General features: G+C 40.1%; 1 protein-coding gene across 12 annotated transcripts in view; it reads left to right on the top strand.

Moving 5' to 3' along the window:
* ZNF638 (zinc finger protein 638) overlaps window positions 1-21,082 on the top strand; it is a 111,831-nt gene that overhangs the window by 21,129 nt on the left and 69,620 nt on the right. Inside the window, exon 1 of one of the 12 annotated variants that reach the window (XM_059659485.1) lies at window positions 7,369-7,508. The exons of the other annotated variants lie outside the window; for them this stretch is intronic. The gene's annotated coding sequence lies outside the window, so the exon portion shown is untranslated. Of the gene's footprint in view, window positions 1-7,368; window positions 7,509-21,082 lie in introns of those variants that run through there. 12 annotated transcript variants of the gene reach the window in all.

Genomic DNA, 21,082 nt, shown 5'->3' with positions numbered 1-21,082 from the left:
CCTCTAGGGAGGACTCTGGTGAAGTCCAATGTCAGATGCCAGCTGTGACTGGCCCTGGGCAGCCTGTTTGGAGCAAAAAGTGATCCACAGTTTGTGGCTGCCTCTTCTGGGCCTGGTGAATTGGGGAGAAACCAAGCTGCACACCAAGGCCAGCTTTAACCAACACCGAGCCTGGGGGCAGGTCAGCAAAACTCCCAAGGCACCCTGCGATCCCATCCGCCTCTCCCTGCCTCTGCCTGCTGGCTGCCTGTTAGGCTTAGTCACTGAAAGTGCCTCTGGCTGTACTCGAGTTGCCGTAGGTAGGTTCTCAGTGAGTCACCAAGTAAAGGCAAGCGGGATTCACCCGTCAGATAAAGGTTCAAACTTGGTGCCAGTGTTGGGTCTGCAGCCACTTAGCAAACGTCCCCAATATATACCATGTCTAGCTGCCACCCACTGGGTGCTTGCACACCTTTGTGGTGGGGCAGGGTTGAGCTGCTCAGTGCTTGTCTGGCTGGTCAGAAAATAGGGTGGGTAAAAGAAGAGGGTGGGGAATTGTGGAATAGAGTGATGGTAAGAAGAGGATATGGAATAAGATAGCTTTTTCTCTCTTAAGAATATTGACATTTTTAGATGGGAATGAGAATTTCTGTAAGTGGTCCAAGGAAAGTAGAAAACATAAAAGTTTGGAGTAACATGGAATAATATAGACTCTTAGTTAAAAAACTTTTTTCTGCCCTGACCGGTTTGGATCAGTGGATAGAGCGTTGGCCTGCGGACCAAAGGGTCCCAGGTTCGATTCCAGTCAAGGGCATGTACCTTGGTTGCGGGCATATCCCCAGTGGGGGGTGTGCAGGAGGCAGCTGATCGATGTTTCTCTCTCATCGATGTTTCTAACTCTCTATCCCTCTCCCTTCCTCTCTGTGAAAAATCAATAAAATATATTTAAAAAAAACTTTTTTCTTAGGAATTCCATAAATATTTATGAGCATCTTTCAGTTTACAGAAGATTTCCAGACTCACATCTTATGGGCAAGCTAATTAATCTCATCCCCTTCCTTCCCCCCTTTTCACTTGTTAGAAACTGAAATCCAGTGAGGTTAGTATCATAGGGCCTAAAAAGTAACTCTTATGGTCCCTAAATCCAGTGTTTTATGCAATGTTCTATATTGCCTTGAGTGGTTTATAAAGCTTTGCATAATCTGGTTCCTTGATACTTCTCCATCCTTATCTTTTCCTTTCTATTTTTTAAAAACTTATTTTTATTGATTTCAGAGAGCAAGGGAGAGGGGAGGAGAGATAGAAACAACAATGATGAGAGAATCATCAATTGGCTGCCTCCTGCATGCCTCCTACTGGGGATCGAGCCTGCAATTCAGACATGTGCCCTGACTGGGAATTGATCCATGACCTCCTCATTTATAGACCCTCCCTCAACCACTGACCCACTCCGGCCATGCCATCTTGTCCTTCTTTCACATCATTCCACTTCAGCTGAGCTGGCCTTGTTGTTCCCCAAACACACCCAACATGCTCCTGTTCCAGGGCCTTTGCATTTGATGTGTCCTGTTGGAAAGTTCTTCTTTTAGATATCTGTATGACTTTCCCCTCTTCCTTTATGTCTTCGCTCAGATGTCACCTCAGCAGAGATGACCTCCCTGACTCTCCTGTCTACAGCATTACCCAGTCGCTGATTCATCCTTACCCTTATTTGCTTTATTTTCTTTATTTTGTTACCACATTGTATATTTATTTATTGTTTCTTTCTACTAAAATGTCAATTGTTTGAAAGCATTCACTTGATTTTTGTTGATTGACTACCATATCTTCTAGTGCTTAAAATACACCGAATATGTATTCAATGTAATGTAAGTCAAATTATGTCACTTCCTTGCTCGAAACCTTTCCCATCTCAGAACCAAAGCTCTTAAAATTGCCTATGTTATGGACTGAATTGTGCCCCCCTCCGAGTTCATATGTTGAAGTTTTAACCCCCAGCACAGCTTAGAATATATTTGGTATTTCCAGTTAAATGAGGCCATGTGGGTGGGACCTAATCCCATGTGACCAGTGTCCTTACAAGAAGAGGGAGAGACAGCAAAGATACAGATGCACATAGAAAAGCCACGTGAGGACACATTAAGAAGGCAGCCAATTGCAAGAAAAGGAGAGGGCCTCAGGAGAAACCAAACCTGTCCACACCTTGATCTTGGACTTTCAGTCCTCAGAGCTGTGAGACAATACATTCCTGTTGTTTAAGGCACCCAGCTTCTGTTATGGCAGCCTGAGCAGACCAATACAGCCTGTAAGCATTCCTGGTTACTGTCACTTCATCTGTGTTCCCTCTGACTCATGCTGTTGTAGCCTCTGGCCTTCTTGCTGTTCCTAAGTATGCCAAACTGGCTATCACCTCAGAGCTGTCTTTCCATCGAGGCTGTACATGCCATGAGGGCAGGAGTTAGTGTTGTCATCTGGTTTGCCACTGAGTTTTTTGGTGCCCAGAGGAGTTCCTGGCACAGAGTAGGCCCTGAGTAATATTTATTGGATCAGTTAATGAATAAACAAATGGAAGTGACCCATGGGTGGAGAAATAGATTAGCAAGACAGGCTAGAATGACTATAAATTCATTTCCCATGTGGGACTTAATAAATTTGTTATTGTTGGTATTGCTTGTTTTTTATTTTTATTTTTTTAAAATATATTTTACTGATTTTTTTACAGAGAGGAAGGGAGAGGGATAGAGAGTTAGAAACATCGATGGGAGAGAAACATCGATCAGCTGCCTCCTGCACACCTCCCACTGGGGATGTGCCCGCAACCAAGGTACATGCCCCTGACTGGAATCTAACCTGGGACCTTTCAGTCCGAAGGCTGACGCTCTATACACTGAGCCAAACTGGTTAAGGCATATTGCTTGTTTTTTAAAGGAAAGAGACACTTCAATGAAAGTGGAGAGAAGAGTGGTTTACTTAGTATCTGAAAACTGAACGATTAATGTAATACATTTGGAAGAAAAAAAAGTTAGGTCCCTACTTTATATCACAAAAATGATAAATTTTAGATTAATTAAACATCTAAGTATAAAAAGAAAATTGTGAAGTTGCAAACAAAAATTTAAAAAGCTTAGGATACTTTTTGTATAATTTCTTGGTGTGTATGCTTCTAGGTACGGCTTCTTAGCTAAAAAGAACACTCAGAAGTCATAAAGAAAAAGATTACTTTTAAATTTTATAGTAGCAGAAGACACTCAGACAGAATATTGAATATTAAAAGGTTTTTTTAAAGGAGGAAATGGCCTGGAGTGTCGACCTATGAACCAGGATGTTATGGTTCGATTCCCGGTCAGGGCATATGCTCGAATTGCGGGCTCAGTCATCAGTGTGGGGCGTGCAGGAGGTAGCCGATCCATGATTCTCTCTCATCATTGATGTTTCTATCTCTCTCTCCCTCTCCCTTCCTCTCTGAAATCAATAAAAACATATTTTAAAAATAAATAAAGGAGAAAATGCACATGGTTAGTAGATCTGAAAGAATGCTCAACAGTTTCATCACACACACACACACACACACACACACACACAATTTTATACCCATCAGGGTTATTCATTCATTCATCAAACACACACTTTTGTTTTGCCCAGCTGGTGTGTCTCAGTGGTGAGTGTCGGCCTATGAACTAGGAGGTCACGGTTTGATTCCTGGTTAGGGCACATGCCCAGATTGCAGGCTCCATCTCTAGTGTGTGTGTGTGGGGGGGGGGGGGAGGGGGGAGCGGGGGGAGGGCATACAGAAGGCAGCCAATTAATGATTCTGTCTCATCATTGATGTTTTTATCATTCTCTCCCTCTCTTCCTCTCTGAAATCCATAAAAATATATATATATATTTTAAAAACACACACACTGAGTTTTTACTGTGTGCCAAGTATCATTCTAGGTATTGGAGATAAAGCAGTGAAGAAAACAGAGAAATACTCTGATATCAGAGAGCTCATGTTCTATTGGAGAGAAATAGATAAGAAACCATAAGAAATAAATTATGACATGTTAGAAGGTGATAAATGCCATAGAAATAAACAAAGCCTTGTTAGGGGGCAACATAGGAAATGAAAGGAATTTAAGAGGTTATTTTGCCCAACTCTAGAGAAATGAAAATCTAGATGATGTGGATGCTTTTTTAGGAGAATATATATTACAGAAATGATTGTGGAGGAGAAAGAGAAATTGTAATCAAATTACATATCATAAAATATCCAGAGAAAGTTGTTCAAGAGCAGCCCCTAGAAAAAGCACCAGAGGAAATATTTCAGAGGTGAATTCTACCAAACCTTTAAAGAACCGGCCAAAAGAAAAAAACAAAGAACTAGTCAAGTCCAATGATATTTATTTCAGAGAAAGAAGAGATGTTGTGGAAAAATGGTCATTCTCCTATATGTTTAGTGGAATTTGTACAGTATGAACTCTTTGGAAACTATTCCAATGATATCTTTTAAAATTATATACATTATGTCTTTTATTTATTCATTTATTTATTTATTAAATACTAGAGGCCCAGTGCATGAAAATTCATGCACTGGAGGGGGAGTCCCTCAGCCCAGCCTGCCCCCTCTCACAGTCTGGGAGCCCTCAGGGGCGGGAGGTGACCCAGCTCCCATCACACCTCTGCTGCTGCCACTGCCAACAGCGCAAGCCTCGGCCGGCTCTGGTTACCTGAGCCTTGGGTGGCCCTGGGCTGCTGGGAAGCCACCATCCGAGGCTTGCCTGCACCTTGGGTCAGCCCTGGGTGGCCGGGGGTCTGAGGAGACTGGGGGACTCCGGAGGCAGGCTCGCAGAGCAGCCGGACCTGCCTGGGAGCAGGCCAGGCCGTGCTGCGTGCCTGCCACTCTGGCGAGGCTGAGGGAACTGGGTGCCACCATCTTGTGTCTGTGGGCTCTGCCTTCTTTGAGGGCATGGCAGTCAATTAGCATATTCCCTCTTTATTATATAGGATATTTTTATTGATTTCAGAGAGGAAGGGAGAGGGAGAGAGAGATAGCAACATCAATAATGAGAATCATTGATTGGCTGCCTCCTGCATGCCCCTTACTGGGCATTGGGCCTGCAACCCAGGCATGTGCCCTTGACCAGAATTGAACCTGGGACCCTTGAGTCACCAGGCCGACCCTCTATCTTCTGAGCCAAACTGGCTAGGGCTACATTATATGTCTTTTAATCAAACAGTCTCACTATTAGGATTCTAGACTTTAGAAATAAAAATACCAGTTCGTAAGGCTGTGTGTATATAGCAATGTTTGTAGTATAAAAATTACTCAAAACTTCAGTGTTCAATAACAAGTTGAATAATTAATTAATTGATGGAGCCATACTATGTATATTATGCCCCGATTTTATTTTATGTTTTATTTTTTTTAAACACATTTGTCTTGATTTCAGAGAGGGAGGGAGAGGGAGAGAGAGATAGAAACATCAATGATGAGAGAGAATCATTGATTGGCTGTGTCCTGCATGCCCCCTAACTAGGAATCGGATTGTGTTCTTGGTTCATAGGTTGCTTGACGCTCAATCCCTGAGCAATGCCAGCCGGGCTTATGCCACAATTTTAAAAGGAGAGGATATAGTTTATGTGGAGAAACACCAGTGATCAGAAAAGCAAATACAGCCTAGCATGTAAATTTTTGGAAAAAAGAATAAAGAATATTTCCCAATATTGATAGATAGCCTTTGTGTATATTTGTATGAATAGGAAGAAATGTATGGATGGAAACACATCAAACTTCAACATTGGTTATTTGAGTTTTGGGAGAGCTTGCCGTTTTTTTCTTCGTTGTGTTTGGCTTATTACCTTAGGCAGGATTTTTAGTTTGAAAGGAAAATCTGATAAAATACATTTTATAAAAGACTTTTCTTTCAGACTTCTCTAATGTGAAGAAAAGAAATATGTCAGCTTGTGTGCTAGGTAAAACTGATGCCCGAGACTCAGGGTAGGTGGTATTTTGTTTGCTATTCATAAGGCAGGGCTTGTGAGTTTCCCCAGATCTTTCCCAATGATTGATTTTATGTTGAAGTGGTAAGTAGAGTGAGCTTGAGAAATTACTCAAATTCTCTCAACCCAAGGTTTTCCGTCAGTAAAATAAGGATTGAAAATATCTACCACACATTTTTATTGTGAAATGACATATGAAAGGACTTTGACAGTGGTTAAGCTCTTAACTGAATAAGTTTTCATTGGATTCTAATTTCCTGACATTTTGAGTGGCTCTGATATGTGCTAGGGATGCAAAAACAAGCAAACCAAAGCAAAGTACAAGGGGAAAGGATAAAGGCAGGTAAAATCTTAACCATGTGAAGCATGGCATCAGGTGCCAGGTGAATATTATCTAATTTAATGTGTGTGTTTTTTTAAAAATATATTTTATTGATTTTTTACAGAGAGGAAGGGAGAGGGATAGAGAGCTAGATACATTGATGGGAGAGAAACATCGATCAGCTGCCTCCTGCACACCTCCTACTAAAGATGTGACCTTGACCAGAATCAAACCTGGGACCCTTTAGTCCGCAGACCGCCACTCTATCCACTGAGCCAAACCGGATATAGGGCTCTAAGGCAGCGGTTCTCAACCTTCGGGTCGCGACTCCTTTGAGGGTCGAAGGACCCTTTCACAGGGGTCGCCTAAGACCATTGGAGAACACATATATAATTACATCTTGTTTTTGTGATTAATCACTATGCTTTAATTATGTTCAATTTGTAACAATGAAATTGGGGGTCACCACAGCACGAGGAACTGTATTAAAGGGTCGCGGCATTAGGAAGGTTGAGAACCACTGCTCTAATCAAGGAAAGATCACGGAAGAGGTGAGACAATGCAGGTTAGAGATGTCCGCGATTTGGGCAGGACTATCACAGAACAGGCCTAGGTATTTATGTATGGATGTATATATGTATGTATGTATGTATTTTATTTAGAGAACATTTATTGGGTTTCTTTTTCTAGGAGTGCATTTTTTCAATTTCTTTATTAAGTTATTACATATGTGTCCTTATCCCCACATTCTCCCCCCCCCACCTCCACCCCAACCCCTCCCCCTCATGCCCTTACCCCCCTGGTGTCTGTGTCCATTGCTTAGGCTTATATGCTTGCGTGTAAGACCTTTGGTTGATCTCTCCCCCTGACCCCCACCCTCCCCTACCTTCCCTCTGAGGGTTGAGGGTCAGTCTGATCTATGCTTCTCTGTCTCTGGATCTGAGGCCTAGGTATTGGCACTGGCTGGTGCTTTAGTTTTACCAGATGCCTGAGCAGATGCAAGAGCGACCCCTTCTGGAAGCACGCTCCTTTTCCGTGCCTCCGGGCGAGCGTGGTGCGGGCTGTACGCAGGCGCCGGGAGCCGGGACGGCGTCGCCGAGGCCCTGTAGGCGCGCATGCGTGCAGCGCCGTGGAGGCGGCGGCTTCGTCGGCGTCGGGACTGGAGGCTCAGTGGTAAACTGTGTGGGGCGCAAATGGGATCCGGCTGGTAGTCGGTTCGGCATAGGTAGGACCGCTGCCTCGTGGGGACTCGGGGGTTGAAGGGCGGGAGCCCGTAGCGCGGGGGTCCTGAGCCTTTCCTCGGAGATCCTGGCCGACTATTGTATGTGTCGCAGCGGCTGCGCACAAAATGGCGGCGGGCAGACGGCGGGGGCGGGAGGCGGCTGGGGGACCCCCGGGATGGGGAGGGAAGCTGGGCACCCCTACGACCGCGTCGGCTCCCCTCGCCGCCCCGGAGGGCCGCGTCGGGCACCCGTGCGAGGACCGTGCAGCAGAAAGAGCCGCCTGACGCCGTTGCACGGGGCGGAGGAAGGAGAGACAACCCTTGGCCAAGGCCGCGGCGGCCCCTTCCCCACGGGCGCCGGGCCTGCCGGGAGCGCGCCGGGCCTGGGGCCTGACAGCCCGAGCGAGCGGCGGTGAGCCCCGCCGCGGAGGGGGGGAGCGTCCCCGTTGGGCCTGCAGGGGCGGCGGAGCTTGAGCTGAGCCTTGGCGCCCGCGACGTTGTGCAAGAAGCGCGGGGAGAGAAGAGCATGGTCGGGGCCGGGGCTGCGGGGGTCGGGGCGGAAGGGAACTGGCAGGACCCGGCGGCCTGGGCCGAGGGTGTTTCTCACGCCTGCCCGGTGCGGGTGTGGGAGCAAAGACATGGTCACTGCGGTGCGGGGCACGGAGCGCGCGTCCACGGCTCTGATGTTTCTCTCCGCATCTCTCGGGGGGATCTTGAATACGGCTCCTTCGCGTGTTATTTTTGGGTGACGCCTGCCTCGGGCCCCCTTCTGTTAAAGGTGGGGGGCAAATGGGAGCCACACGCATCAATCTTGGGGGACGTTTGAAACTTGCCTTTTTGTTGTTGGAGGTAAATGCGAACGAAGGAGACAGTCCTACAAAATCTTGCGTTGGATTAGACATAGTGAAGGCGGCATCCAGCTAATTTTTGTGAAGCTTAAATGTTAGTGTTTGGCAGCATTCTGGGGCGGGGTGGTGGTGGGGGGGGGGGGATGCCCTTTTAATCGGAAGGAGGTCTGAAGAAAAATTTGTTACCAGGATCCGGCGATTTATGTTAGTTCAAATGCTTTTGCTAACGAGCTTTGGAATTGTGCACACACACACAAAAATGTTTCTTTTTTCTTTATGTGATGTAAAAGGGTTAATTTACTTTAACGCTGGTTCAAATTTGCCATTCACATTGATTAACTGGAAAAAGATTTTTTTAAAAATAGATTAATTAATGCCTAACCGGTTTGGCTCAGTGGATAGAGCGTCGGCCTGCGGACTGAAGGGTCCTGGGTTCGATTCCGGTCAAGGGCATGTACCTTGGTTGCGGGCACTTCTCCAGTAGGGGGTGTGCAGGAGGCGACTCATTGATGTTTCTCGCTCATCCATATTTCTGACTCTCTATGCCTCTCCCTTCCTCTCTGTAAAAAAATCAATAAAATATATTTTTAAAAAGATTAATTAATGAAGTTTATACAGAAAAAATGCATAATTTACATTATTTCAACATAGCTTTAAATTTTGTTGGTGTTTAGTTATTCAACACTTAGTGGGCTTACGTTGCATTTTTAAAAATTTGACAGCATTTCATGACGCTTTATTTTGTATTTTCATATACTGTAATATGCACTTTTAAATTCTTAAATGGGCTCAACATGATAACACATTACACTGAGCTGGGCCATTTTCTCCTTGGTTGGTCATGTTCAAGCAGGTAATGGTAAAGATAAAGCAGTTGGAAGAAATCACAGAATTTCATACTCATTTATATTAACTAGTTATTTATGTCACATGTCTATTACTTTGAATATTGGGTATTTAATAGTTCTTCAATCTCTTGCATGTCATCTTTCATTATGGAGGCTGTATATATCAGATAATTTGGTTTGAAAAAACACTTCATATGATCTCAGTGATGACTTTGTATTTCCTGGCTGCCTTAAAGCTTTTTCTCTTCTGTGCGCTTAAGAAGGTGATCTCTGGAAATTTTGTTTTCATGTAGCGAAAGAAAATGAGAGAAATAGTTTAGTGGAGAGATAATAGGCTTTGGAAGCAGAAGATCTGGATTCGAATCCCTGTTTTTCCTCTTACTATATGTGTGAGATTGTGAGTAAGTTATTTTAGTCTTTCTGAATTTGTTTCCTTTTCTGCAAAATGGTGATTACTACTACCTACTTGGCATTGTTGTGAGGATTGAGACAGTGTAGGGAAAGCTTCTATTCCTGGCTCGTAGGAGCTGTTGAATAAATGTCAGCTGTTACTTTTATTACAGATCTTTAGCGTCTTTTTCTTTTGACACAAAATTGCAACCTGTGAGCACTCCCTTTTAATTAAAGGGGCTTAAGGAATTTAGGTTAAATTGATAAATTTTTGGAGCACTTAGCAAAACATTGTAACCATTTATTTATGTGAATGTTATGTTCATCTTTGTATCTGTCCCAGTGTCCAAGTATGTATTAGATGCTCACAATTAGAGTGAATGATGTCAGCTGGTAGTTGCAGAGGCAGGATAAGAACACAGGACAGACTATTGGAGTCCAAATTCTACTCATTCTACATAACTAAATGCATATTGGTGAAGGTTTAGATAAATCTTTCCAAATTCTTAGTAAAATGCTGTACGTACTAAGACACTGCTTCCAGTATGGGTGCCTGGTAACATAATTTGGGCTGTTTTGTGTAAAAACAAGCTATTGAGTGTTGACATGTAGTGTAGAGGTCCTCCAAAACAGAAAGTAGTTACATTTGTGGAAAGCTGGTAAGTACCTCTTTGTATCCAGCTTGACGGGCTCTCTCATTGCTTCAGTTTTATATCCTGGGATCTGTATTTGTGGTTGAAAATTAAAATGGGAAGTAAATAGATTTATGGAAGATAAAAAGAGAATAATGAAAAGGAAGAGGGTAAGGAAAAAGGTGAGGTGTTAGAAATAAAGCAAAGCTATAGAGATCAGTGAGGGTTACTTTCTAAGATTTTGTTTTAAAAGAAAAGGTTTGGGGAACATAGAAAGTTTTAAGATACACGTATTTTTATATTTTCTTAGTGGTGACCTTGGCGTACCTACATTTTGGGTTATTTTTTAACTCTTGAACCCCTTAAGTACTAAAATATGTATATTATTCCAGTCTTGTTAAAGCTTTCATACTTTTTTTTCTGCCTCATTTCTGCAGTCTTCATTTTCTTAAACTTTAATTGCCCTATTGTCCCTGCTAATGAGCAAATATTTCCAACTTCCTTTTGTTTTGAATTTTTTTTACTTAAAAAAACATTATATTATGGAAAAATTCTAAACATATACTAAAGCATAATACAGTGATTCACTACCCGTATACCTATCATCCAGCATTAAAAATTACAAGCTAATGGTCAATCTTGTCTCTACTTTCCACCTTATTTTTTAAAAGCAGATCCTATATCATTCATAAATATGTAGTTCAGAAGTTTTCTTCTAAATATTTAGAGAAAAACATGCTTAACACACCTAAAATAATAATTCCTTAATGTTAGGTAATCATTCAGTACTCAAATTTCCCAATGTGTTTCATATACCACACACGTGTGTGAATAAATGTGTTTGTTTCTACTACCATATTGGAAATTTCAAAAATTATCTGAGTCTTAAAAGGAACAAATTCCTACCTGCTTCTTAAATAAAGCATTTTGTTTACTGTCGAACATGTTTTGAGCACCTGTGGTATATCAGGAGGTATAGTTTTAATTATTCTTCACATCAACATTCTTAAGTGGGTATTTTTTTTTTTAAATATATTTTTTATTGATTTTTTACAGAGAGGAAGGGAGAGGGATAGAGAGTTAGAAACATCGATGAGAGAGAAACATCGACCGGCCGCCTCCTGCACACCTCCTACTGGGGATGTGCCCGCAACCAAGGTACATGCCCCTGACCGGAATCGAACCTGGGACCCTTCAGTCCGCAGGCTGACGCTCTATCCACTGAGCCAAACCGGTCTGGCAGTGGGTATTGTTTTTATTCCCATTTTTCACATGATCAAACTGAGGCATGGGTTAACTAATTTGCTTGGGGTGACATTTTTAGCAAGCAACAGGACCAGAATTAAAACATTGAATCTAGTTAGGGTTTGTGTTTTTTAAAAATACTGTGCTACATTAGTGTTAAATTTTATTTATGGGAGTTAACCACTTTTGCATGAAGTCATTCAGTGGCACCCCTCCTAAAGGGCGGGTGTCTTCAGATCATTGGAAATTTTCCCAAAATCAGATTATTATGCATTGCCTAATGGCCTGACTAACAGTCAATAGTTAGGGAGTGAACATGATGCGGGGGGGGGGGGGGGGGGGGGAAGGGCCAAATCCAGATATTTGCTTAAGGCTGATGTTCTTTACCATATTGGAGGTTTCCTTCCTGCTGCCATACTTGCTTATAGTCCAGTCATTTTTTTGACTTAGTATATCATCCTATATAATAAAGAGCTAATATGCAAATGGTCCTTGTGCCAGAACTACTCAGACACTCAACACTGGGGAGAGAGGAATGGGCACCAGCCAGGCTGCAGCCTGGGAGAGGACAAGCCGCCTGAACCATGGTCCAGGCAAAGCCACCCGCCCATGGTCCCCTGTGCCTGTGGCCGGCCAGAGGGAGGGAATTCTGGGTCCCAGGTGCAGGGCAAAGCACAGGCGGTTAGGGGCGATCAGGCAGGCAGGTAGAGGGGTTAGGGGCAATCAGGCAGGTGAGTGGTTAGGAGCCAGCAGTCCCGGATTGCAAGAGGCAGTCGGACATCCCCCTAGGGGTCCCGGATTGGAGAGAGTTCAGGCTGGGCTGAGGGGCCCCCCCCCCTTGCCCGCTGTGCATGAATTTCGTGCATTGGGCCACTAGTCTATATAATAAAGAGCTAATATGCTAATGGTCATGACGCCCTCATGTGTAATGACCAATCAGGAGGCTGCGTGCACAGCAAGTGCTGGTGGGCAGGGACTTGAAGCATTGGGGACTTGAGTGAGGCTGCATCCCATCCCCCGCCTGGTGCCAGCCCGGGGACACGAGGCTCACATCTCTGCCCCCAGCGCCAGCCCCGGGGCTTGAAGGGGGTGGGGCTGGCCAGGTCTGGCCCTTGCCCTGTGTGAGTGGGGCCGGCCAGGTCTGGGTCTCACGTGATTTTGAGGTGCGTGTGGGTCGGCGGGAACTTGACTCTAGGTCTCGCGGCACGCCCTAGACTCTGACAGGAGGGAGATTTTCATACATATTATACTAATTTTCTTTCCTCTCTGACACTTCTATTATAGTGGAAGGGCAAATAGAAATATTAAAATATTTCCTCTAATCCCCTTTTTTAAAATACATTTTATTGTTTTTTTACAGAGAGGAAGGGGGAGAGAGAGAGAGAGTTAGAAACATTGGTGAGAGAGAAACATTGATCAGCCACCTCCTGCACACCTCCCACTGAGGATGCGTCTGCAACCAAGGAACATGCCCTTGACCAGAATCGAACCTGGGACCTTTCAGTCCACAGGCCAACACTATCCACTGAGCAAAACCAGTTACGGCTGTAATCTGTTTTTTTTTGTTTGTTTGCTTGTTTTTTAAATATATTTTATTGATTTTTTTTACAGAGAGGGAGAGAGATAGAGAGTTAGAAACATCGATGAGAGAGAAACATCGATCAGCTGCCTCCTGCACATCTCCTACTGGGGATGTGCCCGCAACCCAGGTACATGCCCTTGACCGGAATCGAACCTGGGACCTTTCAGTCGCAGGCCGACGCTCTATCCACTGAGCCAAACCGGTTTCGGCATGTAATCCGTTTTAATGTGCACAAATTTCGTGCACCGGGCCACTGGTATATAACTAAGAAGTTAGGTAGTCCAGTGTTGGATTTAAAAGTTTGGGCAATTAACTATTTTTGAATGAAGTAAAGCCCTGGCTGACAGGAATTCCCTGTAGGTTTCGCTCTTTTTCTTCCCTCTATTGTGTCCCCCCCACACACACACACACAGACACACACACACACACACACCACACATCACACACATCTGCCCCTCCCTCCGAACTATTTGAGAGAAGTTGCCTACATTGTGCTCCTCTAGTTTATTTCGTAAGAATAGAATATTTTCTCTCCATAAATTTAACATTAATAAAAATCTTTAATTTACCATATTCTGATTTTGTTAATTGACCCAATAATGTACTTTATATCAGTTTCTGTTTTTGTTCTCCCCCCCCCCGCACCCCCCCCCCCCCCATCTCCAGTACAGGATCAGTCTAGGATTAAATAGTTGCCTTTAGTTGTCATGTCTCTTTAGTCTTCTTTACTCTGGAATATTTCCATAACCTTTCTTTATCTGTGAAATTGACATTTTTGAAGGCTATCACAGTGTTTGATTTCTCCCCCCACCCCCACCTTCTTGAATTAATTGACTTGTGGAGAGACATTTTAGGATTATGCAACTGTTCTCTTATACTCTTCATCAAAATTTCACTCTGGACTTAACATGCACAGATGATTCTTACCTAAACCAATCTTTATTATGATGGTTACAAAAGTGATGATTCTCCATCTAAGCTGTCTCTCTACAAATACATTGCTCTATTGGTATGGAGTTAAGAACCCCTGGTTTTCTCAGTGGTTTATAAGGTTTATAATTTGCTGCTTTCTTTCTTGCTCCTATTTTATATCTATATGTTTTGTCTTCCACAGTGAGAACCATGGCTCTCACCACTATCAAAACATTTACTTGCTCAATCTTATATCTAAAGTAATTTCAGAATTATTTTACCTATACCACTACCAAAAAACCCCCACCAAATCCCACAAAAAAAACCACTAAAAAAGATAAGAATTTGTTTGTAGCTCTCCCCTTTCACCTAGCTACCCCTAAATTGAGGGTATATAAATCAAATAATGGTTTTATAACTAACTTGCATTAGGGTTTTTTTTTTTTAAATGTTTTTATTGATTTTAGAGAGGAACAGATAGAAATGTCAGTTGGCTCATTCACGCCCCTTACTGGTGATCAGGTCCCAAAACTAGGCATGTGCCATGACCTGGAATCAAACAGGTGACCTCTTGGTGCATGGGGTGATGCTCAAGCCACAACTGAGCCACACTGGCCAGGCCCATTAGTTTTCTTTTTCCCCTTCAGTGGGTTAAAGTATTCATTCCAAAAATGATTGAATTAGTATGCTTTTAATTTTAGATTTTTCCCTCTTTCCCATTCTTGTTTTAATTTTTAAAAAATGTAGATTGTTAACATTTTTTCAGAGTCAAAACTATGTAATAAGATGTACTCCATGAAATATTCCCCCTTTTAAAAAGCCTTTCTATTACTTCTACAGGTAACCAGCTTTATTGTTTTCTATGTTATCCTACCTATGCATTTTTTTGTAACCATAAACAGATATGTGTTTCCTTATTTCCATTTCTTATACACAAGTAACATACTAAGTATGCTCTTTTGTACCTTGTAAAGAGTTTAAGACATTTGGCACTTCATCCATAATTAACGATTTTGGAAACCTACTGTAGGCAAATGGGAACATTTTTTGTATTGTGCATTTCATGAAAGAAGTGAACAACCAAATGGCAGGCACAGCAAGTATGCAGTTAGACTTCAGGAACCATTGGAACTGGATAGCTGAATGTCTTCAGTACTGTAGTTACCTCTTGGTCTTGCTTATCTCTTTTGTATTGACTACATTTTGTTTCAGTTTGTGCTTTCTCACTAAAATCGTAAATATGCTGTCAACAATATTTGAATTTTATCAGCATCCATCACTTTTCCCATTCCTGATTTTTTTTTTTTTTTTAATCTTCACCCTAGGACATTTTTCCATTGATTTTTAGAGAGAGTGGAAGAGAGAGGGTAAGACAGAGAGAAATATCAATGAGAGAGAAACATCAGTTGGTTGCCTCCTGCATGAGCCCCAACCAGGGCCTGGGCCAGGGAGAAGCCTGCAACTGAGGTACATGCCCTTGATGGGAATCGAACCCAGGATCCTTTGGTCCACAGGCTGACGCTCTATCCACTGAGCCAAACCGGTTAGGGTGAAAGATTTCTTTATTCCAAATGATCAAGTAGTTTTTCTTGGACTGATGTATTATATTTGTTGAGGGTAGCAAAGTTAGCAGAACCAGTGCACATCTCTGGGCATTATTTACTATGAATACAATTATGTATGCAGTTCATATGACCCTAAAAAAAGTATATATCTGATTGTACTCATCCTGTTTATCAAAAAGTTGTCTTCTTAGAAATGTTAACTATTAAATTAGTGCTTATAGGGTTTGTTAATGCATGGTTCTCATGGTAATTTGTTCCTGTCATTAGCAAGTTGATATTCCATTTCCTTTCTCATCTGAAATCACATTTATCAATCTTTCCAGGTAGTGAAGTTTGTGATGCCCTTCATGTTACCAAATAATGTGTCTAATTGTCTGCTTATTGTTTCTTTGACAATTTCCTTGAGGCACCACACTTTTGGCATTTTAATATACAGAATGATACTCTATGCACACTTAATGGCACCTTCAGAATTATGATTTGCATACCTTTTGTGATTTACATACACTTTGTAGTTCTCCCTTTTCTCCTAGCTACTCCAAAACTGAGATCTCAGTACAAAACATGGTAGAAAAGAGTTGGCTAAGTGGATCTATCTATACACTAGAAGAAATTAGCAGACTGAGTGCCAGTTAAACTGAGGAAAGCATAGAAGATATGTACTCTTGTATTATTAACTAGTGTAGTACCTTCATTCTTAGGTGCAAACATGGATTTATTTATTCTGAGATAAAGTCGCTCTAACACAGGGGTTCTCAACCCGTGGGTCGCAACACAGGGGTCGCCTAAGACTATCGGAAAACACATATATAATTACGTATTGTTTTTGTGATTAATCACTGTGCTTTAATTATGTTCAATTTGTAACAATGAAAATACATCCTGCATATCAGATATTTACATTACGATTCATAACAGTAGCAAAATTACAGTTATGAAGTAGCAACAAAAATAATTTTATGGTTGGGGATCACCACAACATGAGGAACTGTATTAATGGGTCGTGGCATTAGGAAGGTTGAGAACCACTGCTCTAACAAAGCAGTACTGATTGAGATATGTGGGTATATACCTAGGAAAATGATGTTAATGATAGTTTTCCCTTTGTGGTAAGATTATACAAATCTTTTTGTTCTTCTCTGTGTCATGAGGATTATTTTTCTTTTGGGGGATGGTGGTCATGAACATATTTTTTATAATTAGAAAAGGAAAGCTATAAAATAAATTTAAATTTAAAATATCTAGAACACAGCATGGAAAGAACACTGAGAGTTAAGGTTCTAGTTATGATCTCACCACTTGGTTCCAAGGTCTTACTTAATTTGTAAACTGGGATGCCCTTGCTTACAGGGTTGTTGTGAGGCTCAAATGAGATAATGAATATTAAAGTGCTTTTTAAACCATGACATGCAACAAAAAGTGTAGGATTTGCTATAAATCTCTTTATTTCAAATCTAATGGAGCCATTATGATCTGGCTGATTAATTTTTGACAACACTTAGATTTATAGATTTTAGATTTTTTTTTAACTAATATCTAAAGAAAATGAAGGATTCTTTTTCTTCTGAAAGAGTACATCAAAATCACAAGCAGTTCTTGATTGTATGACTCAGAAATACCTCATGGGACCTAATGGTGATATCTTTTTAGTCCATCAAATTATTTTTTTATGTCTGTCTTAAGAACTCAGTTTCTACGAGGTATTTCTGAAAGAACTTTTATGGTTGGCATTTTAATGAATATTTTTTGCTTCAGTGTATATGTTTTAGTTCCTAAAAGGACATAAAAAAGAATTTTTAACTGTTACTTGTCAAATAATAAAACAAATTTCAGGAGTTCACAATGTGTTGTGGCTATTCAATGTCCTGTTTTTGAAAATTTTTATTACTACTTTTAATTTTATTTTAGAGAAAGAGCAGAAGGGAGAGGGAGGAGAGAAAAACATGAATTTGTTGTTCCTCTTATGTATGCATTCATTGGTTGCTTCTTGTATGTGCCCTGACTGGAGATCAAACCCTCAACCTTGGTGTATCGGGATGATGCTCTAACCAACTGAACTACCTGGCTAGGGCCTGAAAAATATTAAATACAGGAAAATAAAATGTTGATTGAAAATGGTAAACAGTATAGTTCTAATTTTATACAATAAAGTTTGGTGTACCCTTCTTCCCTTACCATCCATGCATGTACACAGAACTAGAAGACATATCAAAATATTTGTTCACTCTAGGTGATGGTTTTATTGGTAAGGATTTCTTACTACTTTTATTGTTTTCTATAACAAGCTTATGTTTCTTATATCATCAGGAATAAAATTTATTTGAAAGGGTTAATACTACTTAACTGCAATTGTTTTCAAAGGAGTTAATAATTAAGAACTCAGATCTCAACCCAGATTTTTCCAAGTTCATAAGTTGGCTCTTGTAAATTCCCCTAGCTAAATGAACCTCTTTATGGCCAGAGCTTTTGGAGTTAAATGAAAAATGTTTAATAATGAATGGTTGTGTTTATTTTAGTTGTTTTCAGGTGTTAATGCCTTTGTCAAAGTTACCTTTGTCTCGCTGGTTCCTCACATTGTTTTTAAGTTTTGTCAGTATTCTCAAAAGACAGGGTTTATTTTGTTGGGTGTGGCATAACCTAATTTTTAATCAGAGATTTCTTATGAAGAACCATTTGCTTGTTTTGCTTAATTTTACTTTCTTTGTTTCACAAATTAGTTTTGTTCACCAAAAAGGTATAATGAAACAAAAAGAGTAGCATATGAAACTGTTTAGTAATAGGTAAGTCAGTAAGTTAGGTGGGAAGGACAGGTGTAGGGAATAATTAACTAAAATGAGATTTTTTATTTAAATCTGCATTTGTTATTTATACATTAATCATAACAAGTTAGCTGATTTTGGCTTTTGTTAGATTGGTGTGATAATGGTAGATTGAGAAGTATGAAGTTGTGTTGGTTTTATAATAAATTCTTATAAAACTGCCATTTAGCTTCCACAGCAAATATGTTTGCTAGTTTTGCTTCATCAAACTTCCTTACCCACCACCTACTCCTATCCCCTACTCAGACACACATCCTTTTTTCCATGTGCCTCCTAAGCCTAGCCATTAAAAGCCTTTCAATATTGTGGCCTGTGCTCTGTGTATTAAAAATATTTTTCATTTAGAACCTCAGTTGATTAAAAAAAAATTAAGCAGTATTTCTCCCTAAGGCAGTGAAGGCTGTATATTGCATGGCTGGAAGAATAAGAAAAATGAAAAATTTAAAATTCCTTATTGTAGCCCATTGTTAGGAAGTATTTGTTTTAAAAATTTAAATTGAAATGTAAAGGATTAATTTTTTTATTAGTTATTATTAGTTATCTATTATTATTATTAGTTAACTATTATTAGTTATTATTAGTTATTATTAGTTATCCAGAAAATGGCATATTCTTTAATAGTTCTGGATAATGAAAATTATATTTACTATATTAAGCATGCGTTCTGAATATATGGCTATCACTTGCTACCTTGATTATATAAATTCTGTGATATTAGCAATATTTAAACTTACTATCAAATTAGTAAATGCCATTGTTGGCAAAAAAAAACCCGCCTTTGGTTTCTTTACTTCTAATAGCAGATTTGGAATACCTAGAACTCTATTACATTACTCAGATCAACTTGACTCTAGACATAGGTGACGTGAACTAATACTGTTTACATTTATATATATATATATATATATAATACTATTGTATGGGCATTTCATCTTTAAACAGCATTTTATTTTACTTCTTGTTCATAGGCTAATATAAATAACTTGAAGAGTTGTTTCATCCGCTAGTTCTTATCCTTAAGGTCTATCTTAACAGGGATGAATAGTAGCATTCCTTTTTTTTACATATGCATAATTTGGATATACTTTAGTTTATTCAACCAACTTCCAGTTTCTGCAAATCCTCTTAATTACAAAGGTGTGGAAAGGGAAAATTCCAGGAGATTTCTAACTATATTTTATCATTTTGGCTTCTTTAATTTTCTATGAAATATTAGCTCCATCTTTAAAACGTAAGTGTTAGTTCTATGAAGGAAGAGATCTGTTCTGGTTTACTGACCTTCTACTTCCTCACCTAAAACAACAATTTTTTTTAATCGTATGAATAACAGCTGGATTTGAAATTACTCTGATATATTTATTCTGATATATTTAAAAGATATCCTTAATGACCTGATACTTGATTTTTGGAATTTTATTCCCATGGATCATTTGAGAATGCCATAAATTCCTGTTTCTATCAGGTGTTAGTATTTGTATTTGCATTAAGTAGTTTTATGCTGGGGCATCATTGGTAGGTCTAAACATGAGAAAGGGGAGAAAAGATGTGAAAAAAGGAAATTGATGGTGTGGGGCTTGCCTTAAATTAGATTTGAAGAAATAAGGTTTCAGAATTATAGAATTGCAAAATGAAATTTATAATGCCTTATATGTAGAAAGGTTGAAATATAAATATAAACATCTTTTTACTTAAAGCATTTGGAGTGAATGGGAATGATAGTTGTAAGAAGGTTAAACGGTAACTTACCTAAATGATTAAAAATGTGCTTTACACTTTAAGAGTAATGCAAATGAAATATGAATATACTTAAATTCTGTTCATAAAGAAAATAGATTACGTGGTTTTTTTTTTTTACCCATTGAAGATAGTGTTATTTGAAATACAGATTGTAGGCAGACTTTTTATTAGAGTTTCAAAAATGTATTTGTCAGTTCTTGCTAATGCCCAACATTGTGTTTCATGTTTTGATTTAAAATTTATATCATTATAATGAGAATAGAAATGCAGATAGCTATATAATTTCTCGTTAGTGATGTTTCGCTGAACTACATTGTTGGAAACTTTTCTACCAGGATTAGAAATGATACGGTATAGCGTAAGAAGGTGTTTGATGATTCTATATTAGTGAATTACTGTCCGAAAATGTTACTAAATACAAACAAAAGGAAATAAAACCTGCTAGACTTAAAAGTTTGAAATTTGGAAGGAGTCTTGGGATAAAGGTTAGGAGAAGTGTTGGCTTAAAGTACAGGAGGATTAAATAAACTTATTCTCAGAGAGGAAGTTGGTGGAGGATACCTGTTGAATGTGACATTTGTGTGTAATGATGGATTTTCCACGATATTCATGCCAAGAGAGAAATTTTCGTATCTTTGGCTAGCAGGTCCTGGAATCAGAATGCTTAATAAATAACTATGGCTGAACAGGCCTCTAATTTGTCTTACCGAGAGATGGGAGAGGTCTCTTTGGGGAGCTAGGACTGTTAATTTTGTCCTCATTCTATTAGATTTCACAATGGACTAACGATATGGGAAGTCTGGGGTGATCTTTTTAAGGCTCCTAAAAGCAAACAAGTCAAACCTCTGCTTATTGATAGTTGAAATTCTTTAGTTAGGTAAAGGCCTTTTAATTCTTTGTATATATTTTAGACTGTTGCGTGAAAGACTGGTGTCTTTTCAGGACTGATTTCAGTGATTACACACTGGTACAGATATGCCAGTTGTTAAAGTATTGAAA

This window comes from Myotis daubentonii, chromosome 12, assembly GCF_963259705.1.
Source record: "Myotis daubentonii chromosome 12, mMyoDau2.1, whole genome shotgun sequence".
In the NCBI taxonomy this organism is placed as follows: domain Eukaryota; kingdom Metazoa; phylum Chordata; class Mammalia; order Chiroptera; family Vespertilionidae; genus Myotis; species Myotis daubentonii.
This window is presented reverse-complemented; position numbering and strand designations above follow the sequence as displayed.